Genomic DNA, 21,239 nt, shown 5'->3' on the forward strand with positions numbered 1-21,239 from the left:
AAAAGATGGATTCATCAACACCTTTTTTGGTTTGAAAGTAAATACAGCCTAGGGGATGTAAAATGGCTTAGGGTATGTCCTAATAACCCTTTTCAAATAATACTTAAAATATATTTTTTGAATGGATGCACCCCAAATCTTTTAGGAGGGATTTGGCCGATTAGCGAAAGTCCATGCACATCAGTGTGTGGAAAGCATTAAAAATTTAAAATTAAAAAAAAACTATAAAAAAATTAATTTTGAAGAGTTGAATTGAAAAGTTTCTTAAAACTGGTCATTCTATAACATACTAAAAGTTATCTTAAAGGCGAACCACCCCTTAAAATAACCTTGACATAAGGTAGAGCAAAGTATCTCTTTCTTTGCAGCTAATTCTATTTGATTCACTTCGAGTTTGCAGGTCAATCCTATTCACCCAAGTTTTAAAAAAAAAATTGATTTTTTAATAAATTGCAATTGGTCGAATTTTGAGTTCATAGTCATTCATGGGAATTTTAAAAAACTCACATGAACTCAAATTTGACCTGTGATAAATCCCTATGTGTATCCTTATTCTGTGGTCAATCATTTTTTTTTCTTTAGAATTTTTGATAAGTAAGCTCTTGAACAGGCTTGTGATCCCAACAAGCTGATTCTAGACAATTTTTATCCAGTTAACAAGAATATTTTCAATCCTGACATAAGACCATTAATTAAAATGTGAAAGGATCATTTGTGGATTTTTTTTTTTTTTATCTGGACAGTTCATTGAGTAACCATGATATGATTAAGGGTCCTGAGTGGCAGAACAAACATCTATCATCACCCTTACTGCCAAGCCACATACCTATGAAGTGTTTTAGATTTAATAATGGGTTAACACTGTCCAGGATTACGAAATGTTATTACTGAAATGTCACAAAAGCACCAGTGTTTAAAATAGGACTTTGTAATTTTTCCAGTTGGTTCAAACAGATGGAGCTGTGTCACACAGTGTAGTATCTAGAGAGAGGTCATTTTAAACTGGTGTTTAATTGATGGAGAATAGTAGGGATATGTTTGCTCCTCGTGTGGTTGTTCTTGTGGAGCTAGATTCATGAACTAAAGTCAACTGAGACACTGCTGTTTTGTGAATCCCATTGTAACAACTAACCAGCAAACGTCATCTATGCATAGCAAAATCTTACTTGCTATGGCCAGCAGATAGAAAAACAAACAACATACCTTGTGAACATCCAGGTGGTCAAGCTGCTGAGAATTTAGATTATCGACTTGGATGAAAAGCTACTTTTTAAGTGGTTGTTTTAAGGCCTGGCACTGCCGCACTAGGCCAGGGCCTTTGTGGCCTCGCCACAAACCTGGGCCTGGATGGGGGGAATCTGTATGTTTTGGGGTATGTTGGTGACATTTTTTGGTAGGCATGGAAAAATAAGTTAATTGACTCCAAAGCATTTTGCATTAAAAACATGTTTGTGGGACAGATGTTGAAATGAATTCTGTTTATGACAGGTAGTAAATGCAGGGACTGGCAAAGAGGGACAGCACAGAAAATATGCATGAGTCTGGCAGCAGGTGAAAGCAATAATAACAATCTCTAAGTAGCAAGTAAAATACTGAACAGCAAAAGGGCGTGGCGTGACGCGCACGGAGTAGGATGCGTTCCGTTGAATTCCAGTCCACCATCCTGCCATTACCCTGATATACCAGGTTCCCCACTGATCCCCGAATCCCCAAAGACAACAAGCAGTTCTCCACTTACCCCTCCCCTCAAACTAGGGAGACCAAAATGCCCAAAGGGTAACCCTAACAAAACAAGTAAAAAAGTCACTGTTATTCAATAAAGCTAATGTAAATTATATCAGGACAAGAACGGCAAACTGTTGGTCATGCTATCTAGGGAAGTCTCCCCTTTAACAAATATTCTGACCATCAAGGAGAGCAGAGGCTCCACATTCACTGACCCAAACAAAATCAATCAAATATTTAGGCAGGTCTACTCTCAGCTTTATACTTCACGGATGACTCTCCCCAGGGAACAAATCTCAATGTAGCTCTATTCCACTCCCATGATTAGAACATAAGGACATGGCCTTACTAGATGACCGCATTTCTGAAATGGAAGTACAGGAAGCCATCTCAAAATCTGTCTCTGGGTAAAACCCCAGGGGTGGATGGTCTCCCAACAGGCTTAAACATGGGAAGCAACTAGTGCCAATTAGTTCTCCTTAGTTAACAAAGTCCTGGAAGGGGACACTCTACCTCTGTCCATGAGCAAAGAACTTATAACCCTTAAACTGGCAAAGATCCACTTAATTGCGCCTCCTACAGGCCAAATTCACTACTTCATGTAGATGCGAACATTTTGGACAAAGTTCTTTCCCGATGGTTAAATCAAGTAATAGTTAAACAGGTTCCATACCAGGCGTTACTAAGGACATAAATATCTGTATACTCTACACTAATATGTCAATTCAGCATGATAACTCTGGAGTCACTGCAGCGCTAGATAACAAGAAAGCATTCAAATCGCTGGAGTGGTGCTTTCTCTGGTCTACTATGGAGTTCATGGGCATTGGCCCCAACTTTAGAAAATGGGTTTGGGCATTATATAACCCAATAGCTTAAATAGGAACAAACCAAATTATATCCACCCCCTTTTCACTTAGTAGAGGCACTAGGCAGGGTTGTCTCCTCTCCCCCTTGAAGTTCGCATTGGCTATGGAACCCCTTGCTTCCCTATTGAAGAACACCGCTGAGGTTTAAGGGGTGGTCAACTTTCACTTAACCTTTAGCAAGATGTAGAGAAGGATATTCTGAGACCATTTGCTATTGGTCTTCATGTTTTATCATTTGTGGATTTTGACTTATTAAGCTTTTGAATTGGCAACTCCACAGTTTGCAATTCCAGCAATCTGGTTGCTAGGGCTCAAATTACTATAGCAATCATGCATTAATTTGAATGAGAGACTGAAATATGAATAGGAAAGGTTCTGAATACAAAGATGAGTATTAAAAAGTAGCAATAACAATACAATTGTAGCCTTACAGAGCATTTGTTTTTAGATGGGTTCAGTGACCCCCATTTGAAAGCTGGAAAGAGTCAGAAGAAGAAGGTAAATAATTCAAAAACAAATTCAAAAACAATAAAAATGAAAAAAATGAAGACCAACTGAAAAGTGGGCCACTCTATAACATACTAAATGTTAAGTTAAAGGTGAACCACTCCTTGAAAGGTCTTAGGCTGGTGCAGAAACAGAAACTGTGACAATGTATGTTGAGGACACTATTCTGTTTTTAGAAAACACCTATGGGGCACTGAATGTGGCCCTTGTGGTAATTAACCACCACACATTACTCTAGGTGTGTCTAATTGGGCCAAATCCCACATTTTTCCAATTGATTCTTTTCCCTTAGACAATCACGCATACCAAGCCCCTCTACAATGGGTATCCACATTTAAATATTTTGGAGTCCAAAATATATTTGGAGCCGCGATGACAGTTATAGTGGGGAAGGCCCAAAAGGGAGGCACCAGGGCTCGTCGGCGAGTAGTTACGCCACTGCGAATAAACCTCTTTAAATTTATTCTGCTACCCAAATTCACATATTTGTTCCACCAAGCTCCCATACTTCCTCCCAGTAAATACTTTTTGCAAACTGAAATCTATGCTTTCCACTCTGTATTGGGACTTTTCAACCCCCCGGACATCTCATCAATTTTACAACATTCCTCAGATATGAGGGGGTCTAGCAGCCCCTAACATGGCCACAAAGCTTCTAAAAACTTGGTTGTGGGCTACCCCATCACCACAAACTGCTGCTGCTACTGCTAATGAAGCCCAAGCTGTAGGCTCTTACGAAGCCCTACTATACTGAGGAACAATAAATAGTCTATTGCCATTAACAAAAGCATCAGTACAAGTTTGGAAGTTAGCCCTACTACATTTTCCTAGAAGTGTCTCCCATGCCTCCATCTGTACTCCTCTATGGTATAATCCTCAACTTCCAAACAAGCAAAAGTTGTGCTCACCACTAATTTTTAAAACCATTAGGCGGGGGTGCAATGAGGCTGTGACCACAAAATACATATAGACAAATACAAGAGTCCTCTGCACTCAACCCATTATCAATATATTTAAGACAGAGACATTATGTGCATACTGCTACTGAAAAATGCCTTACCCTTTAAACAAAACAGGGATCGTTTGTCCATATATTGCAATATATTTAAGCTGGCCAACTACGTCAAAGTCATCCCATATCTGGCCAGTCCTATGCTCAATTTTCATCTGATTCATTAAGAATTCAATTGCTTCAGTATACATTTTACAAGGGGACTAAGTTTTACCTGCAACTTACTAGCTGCTTTCCTCAACTTCCCTACCTGCTATCTATCCCCAAACCCTATGGGCACAGTATAATCTCAAATACCTGGGCCATATAACTGAAAATGGAAGAATATTATATATTTATGTCCTGAAAGCTATATATAACTGACCAAACAGGATGTTCTTCCACTACATTCAGCTCAGGCATGCCCTGAAAGACTAATTTGGTTACAAGAATAATGTTACTACTGCCCGTAGATTAGAGGAAATGATATTTACCTCAGATCTGTCAAAACAAGTTTCCCAATTCTACTCTCTCTCCTGAACAAACTAGGGAGCCCTGTCCTACCAAAACTTTATGCAAAGTGGACCCAGGATATACTGTAACTAACCTTACATCTAAAATGTGGTCAGATATCCTGGAAACCCACAGTGTAATGTTAATCAGCTCCAAAGCTAAAATGATATAATCCTGATACCTACACAGATCCTGTCTTACCTTCCACAGGCTACATCTGATGAATCCGAATATACCCAATATATGCCCCAAATCTAATCACTCACCTGCTAATTATATTCATCTGTTTTAGGAATGTTATGATATTCAAAAATTCTATAATCCTACTAGACCCCGCAGCACTCCTGTTAAACCAAGTAGAGGAAACTACCCCATACCCAGCAGAACGGACGCTCCTGTGTTAACTTTTTATCCAAGCCAAGAGGCTCATTGCACTTAACTGGAAATTGAATCAACACCCCCAAAAAGAAGCAGTGGGTGGAAATGATTAACGCCTCAGTTCCCTCAACTGACATATTTGCTCAGGGGTTGCCCAGAAAAGTTTCACAAAGTATGGTCCCCATGATTCTCTGAGCACCTACCGTCATTGCTACCTCAAACCGAAACACAAATGAACAACCCTCCCTCATTTTAATCCCCCCCCTTTTTTTTATCGTGATAGACATGTACTTTTTATATAATGCACCTATTTAATTGCCTAGTGTTTATGTAAAGGTACTTGTTGCCTGATCCAACATGATATTTTGACCAATTGCTTTGATGTCTTTGATACAATATGTACTCTGGAATCTGTTTTCCTTTTTGTTGGGTGAAAATTAAAATTCAATAAAAAGAATCTGAAAAAAAAATAGTAAACAGCGCCTTCCATTTTGAGTTATGAACCTTGTAAGTCAGACTGTTGCTGAATTCAGCATCCACTATATTGAAATGTCTCATTCTAAACATCAAAGAGTTGACTGAGAGCACAAACACTGTTGTCTGTCTGGTTTCCCCTTGCAGCATTTGGAGGTATCACTGATTTGTGGTTACTAACCTTAATATACCCAGCTAACTTCAAGGGGATGAAGACCATCATTATGAATACTCTCTGCATATGCAGATTATTGAACTGGTAAAATGCATATGTATTTTAATTATTTAATGACTGTGATACAGATTTATGCCCATGTGTTCATTCTATGTCATGCCAACAAAGGCTGAACGCTCTGACACTGTTATCTGCATTGTGAAATAGATGTCATTACAGACATGTCACACAGTCCTATCTTTCCTGTTCAAATGTGTACTATATAACAGCCTCTCTGAAAACCATCTGTAAATGAATACATTTAGAAAGCATTAAATCATTGTATTTTCTTTTCCTGTTTTCTCCCCATTCTGACAGTTCAGAGGGCATTCTGGGCAGGAATCACTAAGCCCTTCTATGGCTGTGCCACTGCTATTTTTCCTTTTGCCTTTGTTAAGCACTGCATAGTCAGAAATAGATCACGAGAAGAATATTAAACACACACACATATATATTTATATTTTTGGTTTAGAAATCTGTACAGTACAACACTTGTTTATATAGGGGCAGATTAATCGAAATGTGAGTTTAGAGCTTAATAAATAAAAACTCGCCCATGTTCTATTCATTTTTAGAATTGTATTTATCACAGGGGGAAAGTTAGAACTCACTATTTGATAAATAGAACATGGGTGAGTTTTTATTTATTAAGCTCTAAACTCACATTTTGACAAATCTGCCCCATAATGTTCACTGCTTTCTGTAGTGCATAGGGGATTAAAACAATAGTGATATACATTTGTGCAAAGCAACTCTAGAGAGAGTATGACACACTATAGTAAAACACTGAACAAAAGGACAGAAAGGCCAGAACCCTGGAACAAGAAGAACACTGTAGAAAAACACATCATGTGATAGTGTTAACATAGAACTACACAAATGAATAGCTATAACATTGTCCCTTTTGATTACTAATATTGCTTAGCATGAACAAATGATAAGGGTTAGCGTTAGAGCAGGTCAGAGAGAATATCTGCACTGGCCCCTCAGCCCAGCGAACTTTGATCCATTGATCAAGCTGATATTTTTATGGAGTCATTGTTGCATAAAAAATAATGAAGTGGCCAGCTGTGCCCTGACTGTCCCAAAAACAGCTCAATAATTAACCTTTCATATGGGTGCAACCTAATATAACACTTCCCATAAATTTAACAACCAATGGTCAGTGTGCCAAACAGGCGATAGCAAGTATCCTATGTTTTGGTTGTGGAGAGAGGCCTGCCAGAGAAGCACACAAAGCAATAGCTTCAGAGCTCAGTGGGATGGTTGTTCAGTGCTTGGATTGTTCCGAGAAACAGAGGCTGTGCCAGAAGAGGAAGCCTGAAAGAAAACAGTGTTCTCACTGGAAAATTAACCATTTCAGTGTAAGAATTAAAACATAAAGTGGTATCTCTGTACACAGATGGAAAATTCACCTCAGTACAAAGCAAGCTTCACTGGAGTATGTGTAAGCAGGGCCACCATTAGAAATCACGGGGCCCCGTACAACAACATTTTTGGGGCCCCCTGGGCCTGCCCACCGCGGACCCCACAAACTCCACACCACAGTTAAAAGACCACACAGACATCAGCGCTAAAAACGGTAACCCCCCCATACACATAGTTGTAAAAAGCCATTGATGGCCAGTTAAAAAAAAAACTGTGGTGCCAGGGCCCCCCATAAAATGTTTTAATTTAAAAAAAATTGGTGACCAGGGCCCCCCCTATAAGTTAAAAAAAAACATTGGCGCCAGGGCTCACCATAAAAGTTTTTTTTAAAAAAATTAGCGCCAGGGCCCCCCATACAAGTTAAAAAAAATTGGGGCCCCAGAGAATATTCTTTGAAAAAACATTGGTGTCAGGTGCCTATATATTATTAAAATAATACATTGTGGGCTAAGGGTTTAAAAAAAAAAAAACAAACAAATATTGGTGTTCAGTAGAACTGAAGTTGTGGCTTCAGGACTTCAACTTCGGCTGCTTTCGTGACTTCGGGTCTTTTCACAGCTTCGAGACTTCGACTGTTCGCCACTTCGGGACTTCAGGAGAGGCGACACGGCTTCGGCCCTGTCAAGGGGGGCCCGGCTATTTCAAAAAGGGCAGCACAGCCGTGCCCCCTTTCAGGCCCGGCCCCGTACAATTGTACCCCTTGTGCCCCCCTGATGGCAGCCCTGTGTGTAAGTATATAATATATAAGAACAGACATTCTGTCCTCACACCACTTTCAAAATACAAAATTGTAGGTCCCTAGAAAGGCCACAGTATGACAGAAAACTGGACTACATGTAATTTTATATTATTTTGGAAGTTCTGTGAATGCAGTATTTTAACGGCTTATTTATAACTGCAAGAACAATGTGCAAAGCGCAATTTTGGATGGCATGTTTTTTTATCCACAGTGCACAATTTCCTCCCACAATGCCATCAGCTTTGCAGCATTAAAGGAGAACTAAAGGTTAAACTTAAGTATATTTCTATCATAAGTCTCCTGGACTCATAATTTGGTTGTCTAGAAGAAGGAACACTGCTCTGCAGAGAATGTAGCGTTGGACTCGGGTGACGTCACTAATTTTCAAGGCAGCTTCCTCCATGCTGCCCGAGGCAGCCTTGAGATGCACTGGGCTCAATTCTTTTTAATGCACATGTCTCAGAGGTGCAGCCTTTCTCCTTTTTTCGCGCATGCGCATTACTGATGTAGAGGTGAATCCTTTAGTAAGATGGCCGCCGCGTTGTACAGAAGCAGCGCGGAACATCAACCATTATTTTCTGCTTTTGTATTTGCAATGCTGAGCAGAAAATATAGCGATCGAGGTCATCAGTGATGTGATGTGAGTACTTTAGAAGGAGGTAGAGCATGAATTTTTCCTTTCCTTCTCCGTTAAACGCAATTGCACAATTACTTTTGTAACTTGCAGCTTAAATATTTGTAGTAGGGATGGTGTCGACTCAGGGTCAAGTGTGGAAGGAGCTCTAGGGTTCCTCAGCATCAATAGATGCACCTGGGCATTTTTGGGCGTAACAGGCAAGTGGTTGCTCGGCTCAACTATGCAGAAGTGCAAGGAGCGTGTTTAGACACAAGTACCTTTAATGAATACAGTCAGTGTTGGACTGGCCCACTGGGATACCAGGAAAACTCCTGGTGGGCCCAGGTGTTATTGGGCCTTTTGCTTCTAACCATTTGGCCTATTTAATGGTCATTTCTTATTTCTTTAAATGGCTTAATAATGGAAGAATAGAGTATGGTATGTAGAAATAAAAGACTAGAAGAATAAAATTATATAGTTTGGAAAGTACATCCACGGTCTAAGGCATTCTGGTGGGCCCCTGGCATCCTAGTCCAACACTGAATAGAGTAGATACAAAGCCTTGTGTTCATTTTAGCTCAGACATACTTATATTCATAAATGAACCCTTTTTTGTGTTTACTGGCACGCAAGTATCTGAATACAATTTTACACCTTCAGGAGACTTGTCCCCATCTATACATATGTATGTATGTATAAGAACCAGAATCAGCAACTATGGGATTTTTTGAAAAAATTAATCAAGCATGTACAACCCAAAGATTATGTGCAAATTTTAACTGTGCAACTGGGTGATGTCTGGAAGCAGTGTGCCCCCTTTGTATCTTTCTCTCTCTATGATACAGAGACTAATATTCTGAGACAATCTGCATTTGGTTTTCATTTTTTTCTTTATGGTTTTTGAGTTATTTAGCTTTTTATTGTGAAACTCTTCAGTTTGCAATTTTAGCAGTTTGGTTGCTAGGGTCCAAATTACCCTAGAAAGCATCTATTAAAATAATAAGAGACTGGAATATGAATAGGAGAGGGCCTGAAATTTCCTCTCAAGGCAACATTGTGGTGATTTCAGTAGCACAAATTTATCATGGGCAACAAAATCTCCCCGTTTGCCATTACCCTTATGGGGACTGCCAAAAATTAAAGGTGAGTACAACCTTTAACCTTCTACATTTGTAGGGACAAAAAAGAGTTAAATTATCCAAATGTATCACATTCTTTCCCCTTGAATAATAAAGCATAGAAAACTGCCAAAGCAGAAGATATATTTTGAATGATTGATGTCTTTGCTTGCATTTATTTCTGGTTTGGTGGCCCTCCCCTGGTCTAGGCCAAAAGGTAACTTACAAATGCAAAGTCTCTGAAGGGATGCAAGCTCTCTCTTTTTGCTATCAATAGATTTCCCAAATATAGGGCATTTTTCACTTGGTCAGAAAGTTCTGTGTTTCATTTCCATAATAATAGTATATGTAATTATACACTATTGAGATAAACCAAAAACAAGCATGTGCTTTCTGAGTTTCTACTCCTCTGTGCCATTTTGCTAGTAAAGGGCATTGCTATGAACTCAAACCATAATTGATGCATTCCATAAACAAAAGAAATGCGCAATACCAAATAAAACATATATTTTATTAACTCAAAATAAAATGCAGTATATATGTTAAAAATTTCAAAATAGGAGATCTATCTGCAACAAAAACAGTGGAGCAACAATAATATTATCCTTCCATAATACCCTTTAATGAGGGATGTGAAGACAATGTATCACTGATTAGCTGTACATCAGATGCACATAATTACTCAGAGCTACCAATAACTACAGCAGAATAATTAGAAAAGCCAAGCTAAAATAGCTAAGGCAATACAAAGCCAAACCCCTTTAAAGCAATGATACACTGTGGGAGATCATCTTTCCCTCAGACAACAAAGAGTTTAAAAATACAGTACAGGTACGATACCTTCTAATCTAGAACAATGCTCTCCAACTGGTGGCCTGTGGGCCACATCAGGCCTGCAACCCCCTTGTGTGACCCCCCACATGAAAGTCTGCCAGCTATGACTGCTTGTGTAAGTTTAAAAGGTATCAATTATGAGATTAATTTGCCCCTGCATTGTTTACACCTTAAATTCCGACGTAAAATAATGCATTGTTCACACCTTTAATTCCCCCTGCACCTCTATTGTTCACACCCTGTATTGTTCACACGTCAGACACAGACTGAAAGTGCCCAAATTGTTAACCTGTTCACATCTCAAGACAAACTGCTGGAGGGGCACCAGCATTTTGTCACTTTATGTAGCACAGTATGAACTGCCCTGATAAGTTTCCCTGTCTCCTGCTGTATTCTGCATTCCGTATGCTCCTTGTGTGTGCCATACTCTGCCTGCCCTATATTCCTTGTGTGTGTGCCATACTCTGCCTGTCCTAAGCTTCCTGTGTGTGCCATACGCTGTCTGCCCTATATTCCTTGTATGTGTGCCATACTCTGTCTGTCCTATGCTTCCTGTGTGTGCCATACTCTGTCTGCCCTATATTCCTTGTGTGTGTGCCATACTCTGCCTGCCCTATATTCCTTGTGTGTGTGCCAAACTCTGCCTGTCCTAAGCTTCCTGTGTGTGCCATACTCTGTCTGCCCTATATTCCTTGTTTGTGTGCCATACTCTGTCTGTCCTATGCTTCCTGTGTGTGCCATACTCTGTCTGCCCTATATTCCTTGTGTGTGTGCCATACTCTCTCTGCCCTATGTTCCTTGTGTGTGTGCCATACTTTGCCTGCCCCATGCTTCCTGTGTGTGTAATGATATGTCTGTGTGTGCCATGCTCTGCCTGTGGAAGGTGAACCTGCTGGGGTTTGTTTGCATTTGGAAATAGTTGTTAGGGGGTTCTCAAGTTGTTTATTCATGTGCTGGGAGTTGTTGTGTCATCCACATGGGAGTATGAGGCATATGGATTTATGGGTCTGTTTTATTTTGACATAATATACAATATGACGTAATTCACATTTGAGTGATGAGTGATATCCCTGCAGGGAGCACCAATCATTTTTTTTTGGTGTGCTTCCACCATTAATGTGGATATGGTCTTAAAGGTTCTTGTGGTAACATGGGTGTGGTTTAAAGCGGTTGTGGTTTGAGTGGGTGTGGTTTAAAAACAGGAATTGGTCAACATTGGCTTTTATTAATAACCTTCCACCACGTAGGCCAAAAAAAATCCAGCCCTTGGTACCACAGATGTTGGACAGCACTGATCTAGAAGAATGGGGATCACTTTGTATAAAATGCGTGTAAAGTGTTGCCACGTGACAAAGTCTGTCTATGCCCAAAAGCAGGGCTGTCCAACTGGAGGCATACAGGCTAGATGGGGCCCTCCGAAGCATTTTAATGGCCCCCAGTCTGCTCTAGGCTTCCACAGACTTCATTCAACAACTTCATTGCTACTGTCCTGATGCTTGACATTCAGATGATGAGAACACTAAGGTATGAATGTGATATGGAAATATTATAGGCTTAAAACTGTCTCCAACATCACACATATAATTTGCACCAGGTTTCAAAATTCTACATGAAGAGAAAATATATTTGTATTTGTGACCAACAAAGCTCCCAATTCCAATGGTAAAACCTATATGTAATTTCCAAATGTAAAAACATTCTCACAAAAATAAGATAGAATGCCATCAAAATCTCAGAACATACATGGGGTGTTTTACAAACTACCAAATCTTCTGTACTGCTAATCTTGTATTAACAGCACTAGATAATTTCTATTTGCTCTCTAGGGCCAATTCTACTGGGGTCTAAGGTGACCTGTTGGATGAGGATCACACCAACACATCAATGCACTCCTAATCCAAAGTGATTGAAATCTGATCAATATCTGGCCAATTTTTTGCCAGATATTGGCCAGGGAGTTCTGTCAGTAGACCCCATACTCAGGACAATAAGTTGGTATAAACATTCTGGAGGGATCTTAAAATTACAGTAAGATGTAACATTGTAAGGTAGCCATTATAACCACATGTGACACCATTACTTCCAATTTCTTACTGTTCTTAAAGACATTTGTAGAATCTAGTGTGTGATATATCAGTATTGAGAACACAGCTAAACCATCAAAGACTCCTCCAAAACCTTTGTATTTTTGAGCATAGGGCTTCAAGCAGGCTAAAACTGCCACTTGTGGGGCAGAATAGAATGTTATCAACACACCTTTCCCCCTTAGTAAGTTTAGTAAGGAAAGTAAGCTTAAATTTGCTGCATGAAAGACAATATCATCCCACACAAATGAACTAAATTCCATGTGAAGAGAAAAAAGGAGGCTTTGAAAGCTTGGCTGATGTGTTAATAGTTGGCAAGATAAATAATTCGGAGCAAAACAAAAATAATCCAAATATTCTTTAGTCAGTGACTGCATTTTGTTAAATAATCCAGAGAAGTGTGATCCCACATAAACACAGAAATAAAAACACCTACTAAAATCTGCACCCAGAATATTCAATTGAAAAACACCCTGGACAAGGCAAAAATTGGCCATCTTAATTAAACATCTGCACTCACAGATGTACCTTAACAAGCTCTATAAACAACACATATTCCAGATTCTCTATAAAAAAATCCCTTTTTGGAATTAATCAGAAGCATTTTAAATACTAAAAGATCTCTGTATATTGAGATATATTTGTAGGTATCTGGTTTACATTCTGTTTTCCTGGAGACTGCCATAAATGCTTCTTTGATGACATTTCTTGGGGCAGATGGAGGAAGGGTTTTGGTTTTTGGTACGCTGGGAGCTCTCTGTATTGTTAACTCCAGCTGAGGTCTAGCTCCCAACATTTGGAGGCTGTAGCTTTCTGCCATTGCTTGCAAGGCCTCATTTTGTACAACCACAAATGCATTGGGCACTTCTGCCTATTTAGATGGTTATTATCAGTGTCAGACTAGGCCAGTTAGGCCCCAGCAGAGAATTCATTTCAGTGGCTGCAGGCAGTGATAAACATGAGTTGAGTACATAGCGTGGCTCTGTGGTATGCTTTGGGGAAGGGAGTGTGTAGTGGAGGGAATCGTGCTGCTGTGGGGCCTTCATGGCTGGGATGGTTGGTTTATCACTGAAATCAGAATGTTGATAAATGAGCCTCTAAAAGTCCACTAAACACACTACCCCCAGCTTTATTCTGACTTCTGGTTCTTCTACAGCACTTCCTATTAGGAATACTGACACTGGTACAAAGAGGTCCACTTTTACTAAGCCATTTTAACCTTAACCTTTGGCCATCTGCCCAGTGTTCTTGTTCTACATTATAACAAGAGAATGGTATTTCTCATTCCCTGCCTTTTACTTAATCAGGGTGTGACCTACCAGTGGGCTTACCAGATGGGCAATCTCCCCGCAAAATAGATCTCCTTTGGGGTCTGACCTAGAATAACCATTTTTTTAAGTGGGATTCTTAAATATCTTGTTACATGGAACACGGGTGGTAGGATGGGATCTGTGTGTTCTTCTATGCCTGTGAAGCAAGCACACAAAGACAGGATAGAGCAGCATGTGCAGAAGCAGGTATTGTGTGAGGCCTTCAAGTCTCAAACTAGCAAGAACTAAATACTTTATGTATATATAAAATTATGGCTACAGTGACACTGCTACCCCATCAATGTGATAGTAGGCTTGGTTAGAAAAAGGAAAGAGGACACTGTACCACAATTTTTTGTTCGGAGTTATTGCTGAAGTCTATACACTCATCTCAGCACTGGAGCATGAGCAAACAGGAGAAACTGGAAATTACATGATCTTCAAGGGCTAAAAACATATTAGCACAAACCAACTATAAATGGCAATGTGTAGATCTTCTATTCCAATAGACACATCCAATGGCCAAAAACAATTAAACATAGAGTACTTAGCACAGGTGCAAAGACGTAAAGATAATGTATATTCCTATGGTGTCCATATCCACTGCTGTCAAAACAATTCCTAGCATGCAGGAATGAACAATTTAACACAACATAGTCAATCTTTTAACCTATGCCAACCCATTATATACTAGGGGTAAGAGTGTCAATACACACTGGAGTTAAGTAACACTCATGTGAATCTGCACCTGGATCACTGAGCTGCCAGACTGAAAAACCCGAGACAGGAACATTCAATTAAACTTCAATTTTGGAAAAATGGTAAAAAATAAAAGATGGAAAGCAATTTAAAAAAGTCTTTATTTCTGGCAAATAATCTGAAAATAACTGAACTGATAAAAGTATTTGGAGGGTGAACAACCCCTTTCAAAAATCCAAACAGCATTTACTTAGGTTAATAGGAAGCATGCCATCCCTTTGTCTTAATGGGATCCTTACTTTTTTTTACACTTAGATACTACTTCTTTTATTGGTACATGATTTAAAATGGCTACCCAAAAAGGGGTTTGGTACTGTATCTCCACTGTCTATTGTGGTCAGCTGCTCCCTGATTTTGTCCTTAAGGGAGCATATGGAACATCCCACATACTGTTTATTGCAACATTTGCATTCAAGAAGGTAAATGGTATTGCAATTACCTTAACATTTGTAGTTATAAGTCATACCTGTAATATTAGACTTACACTTAGTGTAACAGTAATTACCCCACAAGTTAGCTCCACACTTGTATGTATCTAATGATGATAACCAATGACGTGGTGGTACAGTAGATTATACCAAATAAGGTTCCAACGAGTTATATCGAGTGTGGGCTCTTCTAGATATACATTTCAAAGGAAGATTAGAAAGTACTTCACTTAAAATATAATTTGCGTGGGAGATCGGGGCCCGGCTGCAGGCTGACGGAGTGTTCGACAAGACCAATGTGCCCAGCAGAACCAGTATGAGAACCACAAGCATCACCCGATTGCCACCTCCGGACTCCCCTATAATCACCTGTACTCGCCTTACCCCAACCCCATAGCCAAGGGCCCCACTCCTCTTGTACAAGCAAATAGAAGTAGAACAGGCACCGCTAACTGATTGTAGCGAAGGACGGATAATGTACTGGCAGTGCAGGAAGAGGTATTGGCACCAAGAGCTGGAGAAGGAGATCGGGGCAGAAGACACACTGTCAGTGAATAGCCAGGGAGGAGAAATTGAGCTCTGCAGTATGGATGGTCGCCCTGTCACCTTTTCTGTAGAGGGCAGGAAGTGGAGTTTCGGTAAGTTATTTCTTAATAAAGGCTTTGCTATTTTAAAATTTAATTTGTCTTGGTGTTTTTTTTTCGTTGTATTCTAACGAATTTTTGTAATTTTTTTTTCATGTTACTGGTCCTTTAAGGGATTTACAGCAAACGCTTAAGGCTATTGTTATCCATAGGACACTGCAATAAACCTGCTTTTTTCCGGAGTGCCGTCCTTCTTTGATCGTGGAAATTATCCATTCAGATAAACCCTTGTTAGGATACACCATACTAGCCACTATTAAGCGTCCTTCATGGAACTGAGCGATTTATTGGTCTTTGGGAGGTGGTGGAACATTGGGGTCACAGGATTGTATATATTTTTATATATATTATACATACAAATATATAGAATGATATACCTCTATTATAAAATATAAGGACACTATAAGGCTTTCCGTGACCATATACTGTATATGCACAAGGCTGAACACTTATTTGCAGGTCATGAAGCTGTCTCTATCATATTCCTTATCTCAAACTACCCTATTTCAGTAAATGCGCATATCCTACCACAAAAAAGACACAATGTGCTTGACTGCTTGGGTGTAACTGCAATTATATCACTTATCATTCATTAAAACATGATCCATAGGCTCCACCCAATGCTAAGTCATCTATGTATGTTAACTTTATTGCAAGGGAGTCACAACAGAACCATACAGACTATGGGAATCATTTAGTAACATTCTAATGCCAATTTACAGCAGTGCAGTTACCCATGGCAACCAATCAACAATAAACTGGGGTCAGACTTATACAAGTTGCACTGGTGCAATGTAGCACTTCAGTTAGTAAATCAGCCGCTATATATGTTAAAGGAGAAGGAAAGCTATGGAGGCATTTTATTGCCAATAGATTAGCTGCAATAGTGCAAGATAGAATGCTATATTTATTCTGTAGAATGTTTTACCATACCTAAGTAAAAAGCTCTAGAAACTCTCTGTTTGTTTAGGATAGGAGCTGCAGTATTAACAATGGTGTGACATCACTTCCTGCCTGAGTCTCTCCCTGCTCTGGGCTCAGATTACAGTAGAGAAGGGAGGGGGGTGGGGAAGAGGAGCAAACTGAGCATGCTCTTGCCCAGGGCAATGAGGTTTAAGCTGAAGGCAGGAAGTCTGATACAGAAGCCCATGTGTACATAGAAGGAAATAAATGCTGTGTTTCTTTTGACAGGGGACTCAGAGCAGCACTACTTTGGGGGTTTACTGGTATATTTAGATGGACCTTTCTAAAAAGGCTTACTTAATTTTAACCTTTCCTTCTCCTTTAAGGTATGTTTGTGTAGTGAAGTTGACACATCAGCTAAGATGCATATGGCTGTTACATACAGTTCTACAAATTACTGGACATTTAATTGGATCTAATACTTGAATAAATCCACCTGTGAATTTTACTTTTATTAAGCCAGGTGTCCCATTATAGGAAGGGACTAAAAAATAGTATTTTCTTGTGATGGTAGAAGAGCTTATATCTTTAGCTGCTGGTGACAGCTGTTCCCTTTTATAAGCCACGGATAAACGTCAGGGCTTCAGAATGCTGTCCCAGATTTCACCTTCAGCACACAAAATGGCTGTTGTTAGAAACACAAGCAGAGTTATGGGCACAGGATACAGGTTACTTGCTCTTTATTTACAATGAAAGGAAGGTTTTGTATTAAAATAGTGTATATGGCTCAGTTAATGATACTATTATTGGAAAATTAATTCTTTATTTTGAAAAGGTATAAGCACATTTCTGCTTGTATATTTAGCTTGCTTCCTTCAAGTGCTGAGATCTAGCTTAGTCTCACTTATAAAAGAGCCGGTAGTGTCAACATTCATTTCTCAACCCTGCACCCTAATGATTTGTTTAGACAAGAAAAGTAGTGCAGATAAAACTCATGGCTATAGCATAACTTGAATATTTTTGTATCATCCCAGACACTGGCCATGTCTATAAATACTGCTAAAACCCTTGGAAAGGAGTTAGAATGATATGCAGTATACTCCCACAAGGAAAAATGTTTGGGTGTTCTGCTCACTAAACATTTTTGGACGCTAAGAATACAGTGCCAAAACACTGTAAATTGTCAGTTCTGGTGCTTTCACAGTATTTGTATTTGATATAATTTCAGAATAATGCAACAGGCCTGAAAATGATCCCATGTTCCCTTATCCTTATATAGCTACAGGGCTGCCATCAGGGGGGCACAGGGGGTACTCTTTTCCCGGGCTCGGGTCAAAAGGGGGGCTGCACTTTTCCAAATAGCCAGGCCCCCTTGACAGCGCCGAAGCCATGCCTGAAATGCCGAAGTCCCAAAGAGCCAAAATCCCGAAGCCACAAAAGGAGCCGAAGTTGAAGTCCTGATGCCACGAAAGGAGCTGAAGTTGAGGTCCTGAAGCCATGAGTTCAGTTCTAATGAACACCAATGAGTTTTTATTTTATTAAACCCCTAGCCACCAATGTATTATTTTAATGCTCTATAGGCCCCTGCCACAAATGTTTTTTTTAAAAAAAATATTCTCTGGGGCACCAATGTTTTTTTTAACTTGTAAGGGGGGCCCTGGCGCAAGTTTTTTTTTAGAAAAAACCTTTTATGGGGGGGCCCTTGGGCCAATGTTTTTTTAACTTATGGGGGGCCCTGACCACCAATGATTTTTGAAAAACTTTTATGGGGGCCCTGGCACCACCAATGTTTTTTTTTTTTTAACTTAGGGGGCCACAGTCACCAATTATCTTATTTAAGTTTTAGGGGGGCCCTGACCACCATTTTTTAAAAAACTTTTATGGGGGGCCCTGGCATCACCGTTTTTTTTTAACCTATAAGGTGGCCCTCACCATCAATAGATTTGTACAAATTGTGTGGGGAGTTTACCGTTTTTAGCGCTGATGTCTATGTGGTCTTTTAACTGTGGTGTCGGGTGGGCAGGACTTTGTTGTACGGGGCCCATGATTTCTAATGGTGGCCCTGTATAGCTACATATATATATATATATACTGTATATAAAACAAGGGAAAGTTGTGCTCACCACTATTTTTTAAAACCATTAGGCGGGGGTGCAATGAGGCTGTGACCACAAAATACATATAGTCAAATACAAGAGTCCTCTGCACTCAACCCATTATCAATATATTTAAGACAGCGACATTTTGTGCATACTGCTACTGCATTTTTAGTAGCAGTATGCACAAAATGTCGCTGTCTTAAATATATTGATAATGGGTTGAGTGCAGAGGACTCTTGTATTTGACTATATATATATATATATATAATCTTAAACGTTATCATATAATTAATTTGATGTAAATATTCTGATGTAAATGCCAGTATACTTTTAAACCACCCTCATTCTTTGTTTAAAACCTTTTTGCCAGTGTAGAGGTCTCCCAGTCCCCTCCCTAATGTATCCCCTACCACCTGCACAAACATTACTGTACCCCAGTTATGCCCGTTAAAATGCAAAGCAGCATATTTGGCTGTCACTTCTATCTTGGATTATGTCAATTGCTGGCCACGAGCATGCTGGGCTTGATTTAAAAGTATACAATCACCTTACGGAGTTCTCTGAACATCACAACCCCAATGGCAATTAATGTCTTTCAAAAATCCCTATGACTCACACAGGGGTCACCTCCAACATGGTCCCCGAACCGCTCTTTGGGAAAATCTTTCACTTCCCAAAAGGGTTGCCAAAAAAAAAAAAGATAAAATATTATAAGAATTATAATATATATATTATAAATATATAAAGTATCCAAATGCCGGTATTTTTTCTCAGAAAAGATGGCAACATTACTTCTGCACTTCTTCTCTGTTCCAGAGATCAGTCGATGGGTAGGCAATGTCCTACAGGATATGATGAAAGATAAAGAACAGTTCGCAATTCTCTGAGGAGTTTGAGCTACCCTTATGTATTTCCAATACCTGCAACTTAGATATGCTTTTCATGCACAGTTCCCCAAAAGACTTCTTCAACTGAAAGAGTCCTCCCTTAAAATGTACCTACATAAACCTGACTTGGGAAAGGCCCTACATAAACCTGACTTGGGAAAGGCCCTTTCTTGATTTAATATGTTATTATAGCAATCCACCCCAACCCACTAGTGCAAATCAAAGATATTCTAGATCTAGATGATGAAATATGGGATGATGCACTAGAGCAAGTTTCATAAATAACCATGAATATTCGGCTATTCAACAACTGTGGATTGCTGAATGGAAGTATGTCAATGAAAGATGTCCTTTCCTAATATTCGCTCTCCCAAAGTATGTCTCTTGAGTGTGCTGGAGGACCTTGGGCTGTCATCCTCCCAACTTTTACATTACTTAAAATTGTTCTATGTCAAAAAAGCTCTTCTGTTTCAATGTAAGTCCATTGCTGCTGCATCCCTTAACTTTTGGAGGAAATGTGTTACCTAAACAAAAAGTGGTTTACATGACTAGAGGTTGTCAGGCTAAGTTTAATGCCACCTGGGACACATCAATAAGTGCACAATCTTTTAAAAAAAACAAAAAACCTGGCTCATATAGGCCTCCTCTTCTCTCCTTCTGTCTTTCTCCCTATTAAAGTTATTGTAATTAAAAAATTAAAGGTTTTTAAGGTTTGATGTAAATGTTTTCTTTCATATGATTCATTATCTTTACAAAGATCCGACAGTGGTCTGTAGGGGTCTTGCTACAACTGGGGCTCTTTCCTGGTGGTTGTGTGAAGGGAGCAATCCAAATTGCTGGCAGGAGGGTGTAATGTCTCTAAAAATAGATTCACAGTTTCCAGGAAAAACTTCTCTCCCTAGTATGTCTGATACTGGATATAATAAACAGTGCCTTACTCTATCAGGGGTTTCTAGTCTTTATTTATAATCTGCTCATTATCTGTTTCTTTACCGTTTGTATTTCAGCCCATTATTTCCAGCTGCATCTATATGGGTACTTGGGATATATCATATAAAGTAATGTTAGCTTACTTTTTCTAGCCACACTGGTGAGGTGGTAAGGTGATAAGATTTCATTATGGGTTCACATAGATCAGAATTGTTGTAGATAATTCAGGGGGGAGGGGGGCTATTTTATTGTAGAACTGAACTTCCAGTTCTCTTTTGTAATGTGAAACAGCCTCTTCATATCATTACACGTTACTATGTTGAAACAGTGGAAACTTTAGATCATCAATCGGAGGCTGAGCAGAAAGTTGCTCTACAGCTATGCGACATATGGAAAAATTTAGGTCATAGATCACTGTTTTGAACTTAATGTTACTGTGCTTATATATTGGGCCTAAACACATTAGAGCAGACCTACAGAACGGTCTCCATACTATGTATGTCCCCTCCTACGGTATGTGTACATGATAAAAGTTTACTTAAATGTCAACTACACTTTTATGTAGGATGGACTCAACCTCTTAGGTTAGATACAGGAAAGTGGCCCGTATAAAGATATTAGTATGCCAGTGTAAGTTTACCATATGAGTGTCCACAGCTGCTGTATTTTAAAGCAGATGGTAGTTTTTTTCTTATCAGACACGAGTGGTAGAACTAAAGCTGGTGACATTATTCAAAATGTTGCTGCTCTATTTTACATATTATTTGTGGCTTTTGTGTACAATAGAAG

The sequence above is a fragment of the Xenopus laevis genome, chromosome 6L (genome assembly GCF_017654675.1).
Source record: "Xenopus laevis strain J_2021 chromosome 6L, Xenopus_laevis_v10.1, whole genome shotgun sequence".
Taxonomy (NCBI): Eukaryota; Metazoa; Chordata; class Amphibia; order Anura; family Pipidae; genus Xenopus; species Xenopus laevis.